General features: G+C 43.1%; 1 long non-coding RNA gene across 3 annotated transcripts; it reads left to right on the forward strand.

Annotated features, from left to right (window-relative positions):
* Positions 1–494: 494 nt before the first annotated feature.
* On the forward strand, positions 495–6,949 carry LOC310689537. 3 transcript variants are annotated; one of them, XR_014517458.1, is made up of 4 exons: positions 495–647; positions 3,530–3,696; positions 5,348–6,489; positions 6,869–6,939. It is a non-coding gene; the product is annotated as an uncharacterized lncRNA (long non-coding RNA). The 3 variants fall into 3 exon arrangements; XR_014517459.1 differs by having other exon boundaries at positions 496–647; positions 5,348–6,009; positions 6,303–6,949; XR_014517460.1 differs by having other exon boundaries at positions 548–647; positions 5,348–5,525; positions 6,303–6,949.
* The last annotated feature ends 543 nt before the right edge of the window (positions 6,950–7,492 follow it).

The raw sequence follows: 7,492 nt of genomic DNA on the forward strand, positions 1-7,492 counted from the left end.
AAAAAAGGAACACAGGGACAAAATTGAGGGCGGGAGTCACTTGAAAAGGAAGATATGATGTATCAAAAAAGGACCCATCACCATACTGTACTTCAAAGCTAATATTGTTCAGTGATTATCTCAGTTCTCTTCCTCACAGCCATTCCTTTGAGGCCAATATATAGCCTGTGTGACTTATAGAAATGGGACAAAGATCCCAAGCGTTTGTCCTAAATGGAGGAGAAGGATGTTACGAAATGAGGGAAGTACAGTGAGAGAGACATAAACCCCACTTGTTAGCAAAGTCCCTTAAATAACACAGATGGAATAAAGAGAGAAGAGAAATGCATAATACTTTACTGGGTAAATGGAAGAATAAAAGTATGGTACATCATATGAGGAGAAATAAACAGAGGAGTGTTAGTCCTTCTTAGTAATTCAGGCCTAGCTGATACATGTCCATACAACTAACATTCAGATGAAAACTCCCTCAACACTAACTAGCCAATCAGAACTCAGTTTACCTCAGCAAGGATCATGCCATTCTGACCAGTTGCTAGGCAGCACATCCACCACCACCACCACCACCCCTTTGTTGGTTGACTATTAACAGAATTAATTCTTAGGTTACTAACTGAATGATCTCGGCTCTTGTACTTCCAATTCAAGTAAGATGTATTTCCTAAGAATCACACATTCTGTAGGAAATGTTGGGTAATTTGAGGTACTTAGCATTTCAGTGCTTGTTTAGAAATCATTGTAATGATCTCTGGAGGCAAGTATCTGCAGTCAAATCCAGCAATAGAACAGTTTTATGTTTAAGATCAGGAACATTGCAAGAGTATTGACAAACAAGGTGACCGCAGGTTCCTGACAAATGACATTTGAGCGGCATGATCAACTTTCATAGGAAGGATGCCAGACCAAATATCCTTCTCTTTAAACCAAAAATAAATTTGCATTATCTCCATAACACTTAGTCCCAAATTATAGCAGGCTGAATTTGATATCTGTTTCTAGTGTTATGTATAGAATTTGTTTTGAAATATTATTCCTATAAAAATATATTTCCTGATAATGCATTTACCTCTCTGATTCTGCCTATTTCTTTTCTTTTTTAAGAAATCTGGCACAGAAGGATAGTAGCCTAAATTTAATCAGAAAACAAGAATCAGCACAGTTTTGTGATCTCCTGATGGTCCGGCAGTCAGACAGAACTATAGATTGTAATTTACAATAGAATATGAGCTCTCTAAGCAGCCAATTCAATTTTATAAGTGCCTTCCTGGTTTAGGTTAAGGTAAAAGCCTCTGGAATAGACATCCTTTCCACAACCCTATAAATAGTGAGCTGCTAAAAAGTGTCACTCAGTTCTCTCAACACACAGGAATGATTGCGATGCTAGGCACATACGCAAGAAAAATATATAAATATATATATAAAACAGACAGCTTCATCCATCTCATCAGATACTGGCCTATATATTATTTATTGCCAAAAGAAAAGGAAAGATTTGAAGGCCTAATGAGACAGAGAAGTGAAAATTCTGTACATTGGACAAACATACCCTTTCTCCAGTGAAAATAGGGACGTCCTAATCCTTAATACTAATACTAATATTTATACCCCCTCTGACTGGGTTGCTCAGTGGCTTCCAACATATATAAACACAGAATAAAATAAGTAACATTAAAAAACTTCCCTCTACAGGGCTGTCTTCAAATGTCTTCTAAAGGTTGTAATTTAGTTATCTCCTTGGCTTGGGGGGTCTCATAACTCCATACATTTCTTCAATGAAAATAGGGATGCCCTGAGGAAAAACAGGACATTCCAGGATCAAATCAGAAACCAGGATGGCTTCTGTAAATCTGGGACTGTCCCTGGAAAATAGGGACACTTGGAGGGTCTGCATTGGACAAAGACCATTCACATAAAATTAAATATTTGTAAAAGGAAGCTCCAAGGTTTTTGGGTGCTTCAGAAGGCAGAGAGATCTGCGGTTTTCCTCAGCCAAAGGGCACGGGGCATACATAAAACCTGATGGAGCAGCTTTATACATCTTGCAGATACTCAACACAGCCCTTCCTCTGCAGGCAGAGGAGATGCTCTATAAGGCCAGTGTAAGACTCTTGAGAGTCCCATGGACTGCAAGAAGATCAAACCTCTCCATTCTGAAGGAAATCAGCCCTGAGTGCTCACTGGAAGGACAGATCCTGAAGCTGAGGCTCCAGTACTTTGGCCACCTCATGAGAAGAGAAGACTCCCTGGAAAAGACCCTGATGTTGGGAAAGATGGAGGGCACAAAGAGAAGGGGACGACAGAGGACGAGATGGTTGAGCAGCGTTCTCAAAGCTACTAGAATGAGTTTGACCAAACTGCGGGAGGCAGTGGAAGACAGGAGTGCCTGGCGTGCTCTGGTCCATGGGGTCACGAAGAGTTGGACACAACTAAATGACTAAACAACAACAACAAATACATTGCACCTCCTGAGGCAGCCCCCACTGCTCAGCTGCCCTATTTGCTCCCCCCTCCACTTACTTGTCAATTGCTAATGTGGTGTCAGCACTGGCCATGCTGACACCCTTTCCCCTCTGTCTTGCTCTGAGGAAGGCCTAGGTGTCCTTCAAAGCAAGGCATTATGGGCAAAGTAGCCCAGGAAATTGCTTGTGTCATGGCAACCAGAAATTGTTGAAAAAATAGTTGAAAGCTGCCTGAAGCAGTTGCCTCATTTTGGTTCATGGTAGAGCCGGCTATGGCTCAGGATTCATTGCCTCAAGCAAGGGATTGGACAAGATGCCTACAAGACCCCCTCCAACAATGCAGAAATCAAGACTGAAGCAGAATCTGCTGGATTTGTCTGGTCTCTGGCACCAACCATGGAAACATCAACATAACTGTGTATTCTTAAAACAGCTGAAAAAGTTAGAATTCTGGGCAGTGGATTCATATTTACTGAAAGTCTCATTCTTATCTTGCAAATTCACCTGAAGTCTAAGAACACAAATCCCACCCAGGAATTTCTAAATATTGTCTGTATTGATTCTATTAGTCATGCTTTTTCCCCCAAACAACCCCCTCCAAATGACACAGCTATTCTTAAAGATGGTAAACATTGGCTTTCTTGTCCTATCATCCCAGGTCATGTATAAATCTCTTGCTTTTGATATACACACATTGATTTTTGTTCCTATTATTGTTTCATGACTCAAAGCATTTTAATGATGATTTACGGGGCTATATATTACCAGACTATAAACTTCTCTTTGCAATTAAAAACAGTTAAAAAAGAAACCTTCAACTTGAAAGCAGAGCCTCTGTTTGTTCACTGTGGTTAAAGCACAAAAGACTGGAATGCTGTATTTCCCAGGACAGACAGTGTTGTGTGGGTTTCAGCAGTGGAAAACTTCCCTGTATTTGGTTACTTAGTTCTGGTGGACTTTTCCTGTGAAGATTTAAGCATGAGAACATTTTTGAAACCCTCCTTCCTGCTGCGTTTTATTACTGTCCTTGAGCAATAGTGAATTTCATCTCACTTTACATTACACTCTAGGAAGAGCGTCTGATCCTTCCTTTTATCAAACCAACTTTGAGATGGACAAGATTTCCAGCTGTTCCACATCCAGAAGCTGATCAGACTGACCGCCGAGTCTTCAAAATTAGTGACAAGACAGCTTCCTCCATTGCACCCAAGGATAGCAGTCTAGCTTAAAGGTAAAGGTAAGAGTTTTGGACTTGGACTTGATATCCCTCCTTTCACTCCCCTTAAGGGGTCTCAAAGCGGCTAACAATCTCCTTTCCCTTCCTCCCCCACAACAAACACTCTGTGAGGTGAGTGAGGCTGAGAGACTTCAGAGAAGTGTGACTGGCCCAAGGTCACCCAGCAGCTGCATGTGGAGGAGCGGGGAATCGAACCCAGTTCACCAGATTACGAGTCTACCATTCTTAATCACTACACCACGCTGGGACCCCTAACTGCTAAGTCCAGTTGCGAACGGCTCTGGGGTTGCGGTGCTCATCTCACTTTACTGGCCGAGGGAGCCGGCGTTTGTCCGCAGACAGCTTCCAGTGTGGTGTAGTGGTTAAGAGCGGTAGTCTCGTAATCTGGGAAACCGGGTTCGCGTCTCCGCTCCTCCACATGCAGCTGCTGGGTGACCTTGGGCCAGTCACACTTCTCTGAAGTCTCTCAGCCCCACTCACCTCACAGAGTGTTTGTTGTGGGGGAGGAAGGGAAAGGAGAATGTTAGCCGCTTTGAGACTCCTTCGGGTAGTGATAAAGCGGGATATCAAATCCAAACTCCTCCTCCTCCTCCTCCTCTTCTTCTTCTTCTTCTTCTTCTTCTTCTTCTTCTTCTTCTTCCAGGTCCTGTGGCCAGCATGACTAAGCCACTTCTGGCGAACCAGAGCAGCGCACAGAAACACCATTTAACTTCCCGCTGAAGAAGTACCTATTTATCTACTTTCACTTTGACATGCTTTCGAGCTGCTAGGTGGGCAGGAACTGGGACCGAGCAACCAGAGCTCACCCCGTCGCAGGGATTCGAACCGCCGACCTTCTGATCGGCAAGTCCTAGGCTCTGTGGTTTAGACCACAGCGCCACCCGCATCCCTAGCAAGCTAGCTTAGGACAGGCCAAATGACACATATGCCCTGCCCTCCAGCACCTCACCATTGTCTCCAGCATCTGCTGTTTGAGGCAGCCACTTCACTCTGCCTAATGTTAGGGCTGGCCCTATCTTCTTTAGAAAGCAGCTGTGATGTTCTGTGTTAGGTTACACAGTCTATCAATCAGGACAGTGAGGCCCAGTTACTGGTGAGGTATACTTGCCATTTCCTTAAAGCTGGCTCCCATCTCACCAGCTGTCCAAGAACCCCAAGCTCTTTGTGCAGGTGCCCCAAATTGTGAGCCACCAGATAAGAGCAACCTCCCCAAGCCCAGTGCCATCAGATGCTGTTGGATTGCAACACCCACAATCCCTGACTATTGGCCACACCAGCTGGAACTGATAGGAGCTGAGGTTGATAAAACCTAGAGGACATCAGGTGGAGGAAGGTTGGTCTAGAGCAGCCTTTCTCAACCTGTGAGTCCCCAGATGTTGTTGAACTACAACTCCCATCACCCCTAGCTAGCAAGGCCAGAGCTCAGGGATGATGGGAGTTGTAGTTCAACAACATCTGGGGTCCCACAGGTTGAGAAAGGCTGGGCTAGAGCATTTGCCCTGACAGGGGATGGGTTCCATGTACTGGGCTGGCCATCTGCTCACGCAGGTTAGTTATTGGTCCATTTCAACAAGAAGGCCAAAAGGCCGCTTCTTCAACCTGGAACTTTGCTTGCATAATGATTATATTTCCTGATTATTACTTGTTTCAGCTCTTGGCTTGTTCTGTGACTCATCACCCTCAGCAGGTGCTTACAGCGATGCCCAGTTAGTAATGTCTGAAGAACAGAAGGATAGGCAATTGGACAGGAAGTCCCCATGACCCTCCACCTCCAGCTTTCATCATCTGACAACTGAGAAAGTCTCTTTCATCTCCCTTCACTCAGAGCTGTAAAACTTTTATATAAGTTGATTTCATGCAATATTAAGAGGACGTTTGTTTGCTTGGATGGAGCAGGGGTGTGAGACTTGTAACAAATGGCTTTCCACTGTGCTCACATCTGAAAAAACCAGGGGAACTTAATAGTGGAGTTTGTTCCAGTTCGGCTCATGGGGAAGATTTTTTTTATTTAAAAAAAAAGGATTTGGGGACCAAGCTGTGGGAAATATTTTGCATTTGTGGTGTTTCGTGTACTGCTTTGTCTGCTGTCTTGCCATTTACAAAATATTAATTTCATGGAATCCGATGAGTTTGAAGGGACCCCAGTCCCCTGCCGATTGAGGAAAGACATATTTTAAATGCATTGAATACATGAAGAATATTTGGCTTCATTTTTTTATATGCATTTCAGTTGTTCCCTTCTCCTTGTCATCAAGATCTCTGAATTTCTGCTTCTGATAAGTGTTGCTCAGACATGCACCAATTGTTTTACAGGTGACATACCAGCAAATAGGATTCTTTGCTTGCATTTTCTTTCAACAGAGCTGTAATGCACAAAATGAAATTTGTCAGGTGCCTGGTATTTTTTCCCCCTACCCCAGGAGTAAATGCAATGGGTCCATTTGATTTTCTGACAGCCTTCATTGCTGCTTTGTTAGTCTCCTTTGCAATTTGTTCACTTAATGCAATGGCACTGACACCTAAACGCTAAATAATAAATGGTAATACAGTAAACTGGCATGTTCTAAATAAAGAAAATGGTTTTCCTCTTTATTTTTCTTGTTTAGAGGGACATGGGTGGCTACAAGGAAGCTCTAGGCTTGCTGTGGGGTCTTACTGCTTCACTTACAGCAACAAACTATTTGGTCCACCTTCAGTCTCACAAATGGAAAGACCATGAAACTGAAACTACGGACCACATCTAGACTGTCAGTATCTTGCAGGAGGGACTCAAGGGCCTGCTGGGAAATATAGGTTTGTGTAATGAATTAATTAATCAATTTGGCACCCCTCCACTGATATTTCCAGTACCTCTGACCTGGATTAAAGTGCTCTGTTGCGCAAGCCCAACAAATCTACTTCTAAAAAAGAACTGCCTTCTTGCGGTTAGGAAAGTGACAGGGAAATGAACTGAAAAGTGAGAAATTAACAAATGATTAACAGGAAAATGTATCAACGCCACACAAGCGAAGCAGATTGCCAAGCACTCTGGAAGACAAATGATTGTCGCTGAGCACTTCTAAGCAATGGCTTTTTAAAAATAGCTCCTCAAAAAAATAAGAGGCTCCTGGGCTGGTTCAAAAGGCTTTACAGGATAGTTCCAGTCCACAGATACGTGTTTCTCCACTACTAGTGTATCTTCACCATGCCATGAACTGTAGGGGAGAGCAACTCCTTTTAGTCATCAGACAAAACCCCAACCAAAACTAGACGCTTGCTGCCGGCTGGCCGAAATATTGGGAAATAATAGAAAATATTGGAGATAATTGGAGGTTGCAGAGCTTTGAAAAATTAAAGGATAAGGTGCAAGATTGGTTTCATTATGCCCAAATTAATGAGATTTTTAAATCGGACAAAAAAAAAACAGGATTCCAGGTGGAAAAATCGAAACTTGAGACAGAGCTGTTAGAACCAAAGACCAAGCTACTATCGAGAATGTATAACTTGCTGCTTAAATGGAACACTCAGGACGAGACAGTTAAATCAGCCATGATAAAATGGGCTCAAGACATTGGGTACAATATTATGTTTGAAGACTGGGAAAAGTTATGGACCACCGGTATGAAATTTACGGCATGTAATGCCCTGAAAGAAAACATTATGAAAATGATATACAGGTGGTACATGACCCCGGTCAAACTTGCTAAGATATACCATTTGTCTGACAATAAATGCTGGAAGTGCAAAGAGGCTGAAGGGACATTCTTTCACCTTTGGTGGACTTGCCCAAGAGTGAAGGCCTTCTGGGAAATGATCT

The sequence above is a fragment of the Podarcis liolepis genome, assembly GCF_965112155.1.
Source record: "Podarcis liolepis genome assembly, chromosome: 12".
Classification (NCBI taxonomy): Eukaryota; Metazoa; Chordata; class Lepidosauria; order Squamata; family Lacertidae; genus Podarcis; species Podarcis liolepis.